Below are 2,861 nucleotides of genomic sequence, written 5' to 3' on the forward strand. Positions count from 1 at the left end.
TACCGATTTCATCTCCACCAGTTTCAATTTCTCCACCAGCTGCCAGCCTATTACCGTATTTCATCTCCACCAGTTTTTGGAAGGTTCTAGATCTGAACCGATTTTTTCTCTATCAATTTTTTTTAAAATTTCATTTTCATTTTCATTTTCGTTTTCATTTTTCTTTTTTGTTTTCCATTTCCTTTTTCTTTTTCTCCATTTTTTATTTTTCATTTATTTTTATTTTTTTAATTTCTGAACATAATTTAAATTCTGAACTTTTTTTGAAATCATGACCAATTTTCAAATAAGTGAATATGTTTTCCAATTCCAAACATTTTTAAAATTCATGAACATTTTTTGCAAATTCATTATAAAAATTTAAAATTCACTAGGAAATTTTAAAATTCATGAAAAATTCTGAATTTTTGTAAATTTTTGGACAGGGGACAAATTTTTTTAACCAATGAATATTATTTTTTCATATTTGTGAATAATTTTTGAAAATTAGGAACAGTTTTTATTTTGAAAACCTTTTTATGAGTTCATGAATACTTTTGAATCAGCATTTTGTTTATTTTGGAAACTTTTTTTGAAATTTAGGAACAATATACAAAATTTCCCAATATTTTTGAATATTTGTACATATTATAGAAATTCATGAACACTTCTCGAATTTGTGAGCATTTTCTGAAATAGACGAACATTTTGTGAATCCGAGAGAATTCTTCATTTTTTGAATATGTGAACATTTGTCAGAATCACGGACATTTTCTGATTTGCCAAAAAAATCAAAACTATGATTTTTTTAATTCAAGGACATTTTATGTTCTATTTAAAAATTTGCAAAAAATAAATAAATTCGGTTCTCTTTCGAAATCATGAATTATTTTAAAAATAAAACACAGAAAAAATAAAAATCGAATTGAGAAAAACGTGGGCATCGCGCTCTAGACATGGGCCGGCCCGAAAGGGCACAGGGAGGAGCTGGGGCTACGCGTTCGCTTGATCCCTGGTGCGCAGCCAAATTGGGGGTCCCTCATGCCAGCAGAGCATTTTTTATGTTTGCATGATTATCAGCCCCTAGGAAGAAGAAACAAGACCAAGTCGGCCCAGCCCAACACACTTCATGGAAGAAGAGAGTTATTATTCCCTGCTAGCACATAAGGGTTGATGTGGTGGTGAGTGAAAGGGCATAGTTTTAAAGACCAGACCAAAAGCGTTGGTTGGACCCAGAAAACCCAGAACTGGTGTGTCCTGAAGCTCTAGATACGACCCCCCACCCGCGACACTAAGGGCATGTATAATGGTTGATAAGATAGTTTTATGTTAAGTCTTGCATGTAATGTAGAGATAACAAAAAGGAATGTCTACAATGGGTCATCTCTTAGTCATATCTTCAATAATTATCTATTCCTAAAAACGTGGTGAGACATATTATGCTAAGAGATCATCTCTTGTCTGCTCTTAAATAAGAGAAGACAAGTCTTTTCTTATTAATTCTCTCTCTTCCACCTCATCATTTATCCTACGTGGCACACATAAGATAGCACCATTGTACATGCCCTAAGGACTAAAGGAGGCGGAAAACCAGGGCACGACTACCTTTGACAATGAACCTCATTCACATCGTCGTATCATGAATCCACCGGCTTTAAAAATGGATTAGCTTTATTCTTGTGTATGAGTCAGCCAAAAGTATTGGCCGGAAGCAATCAATCATTTGCACTTCGGCCAGTATACATGTACAAGACGTAAGTCGGGCGAGGGGCGCGCAATGATGCCGTGGAAGACATGGTGACTATTAGCACACGATTTGACAACCTCCAATTCTATCTTGATCTAGTAGAGTGCATGTGTTCTTATTATACACATGTCTTCGGCAGCACATACAAAGTACAAAATTTGTTTTGGTAGATCCAGGATATAATGATAGTGTGATAGAAGTTACCTGTAATTAGTTGTCTTGCATCTATGTACCACCAACGCTCCAAGCTCAAAGATGTTTACAATACGTCATGTGTGACACGAGTCTGCCTACAAACAATTATTGGACGATGTACTTTTTTAATATACTTTTGTCTTGTTAAGTAACGTGTTCAGGAGAGAGGAACTAAAGTTGGAAGATGTAGATATTGAGTCAGCAAATTAATCCTAGATTATCGAGATTAGATATGGTTATCTCTCTTCACGCCTTGGCGGCTCATGGTTGTACCTTTTCCAAGACTGACCCCTCCTCTCTTTTTATTAAAAAAATAATCCCGTCCTAATTCAACCATCGATTCAACACCAACAGGTGGAAAATTGATGCACAAATTATTTTACCAGTGGCAAAATCATAATTCGGTGGAAGGAAATTTAGAAATATGCAATCACCGTATATAATGTGCCTTGTATTAGCACCTAGGGAATACATTCTTTGTATTAGATTTATTCATTTTTTTGTAACCCATATAAACCCCAACATATATAAATACACTCTGCGAATTCCAACTGTTAGCCCCAAAAAATGTGTTTGTGCCCCAACAAGAGTTATCCACGTAGTCGGAAAGGTGGTTACCGATGGATGCTGTTCGACATTGTGAATGCTGAGCCAAAATCTGTCGAGAGGAACTTATGTTGAAATATGAAGATGCAAAGCTTGCACAAATCCAAATCATCCGGACATGAGATGGTGGCCCCTCCTCACACTTTAGCAACTCCAGGTTGTTCCTTTATTGGACTCTATTTCGGTAAATGTGCACAGTCACCAACACAAAATTAACCTTCTCCTATTTTATTTTATTTTGAAAATAACTCCCCTTCCCTTCCACACACTACTACCGAAACACGACATAGTGACATCTAAATGTTTGGTGGGAGTTAGGATATTTATCGCGTGA

Source organism: Triticum aestivum, chromosome 7D (genome assembly GCF_018294505.1).
Source record: "Triticum aestivum cultivar Chinese Spring chromosome 7D, IWGSC CS RefSeq v2.1, whole genome shotgun sequence".
Classification (NCBI taxonomy): domain Eukaryota; kingdom Viridiplantae; phylum Streptophyta; class Magnoliopsida; order Poales; family Poaceae; genus Triticum; species Triticum aestivum.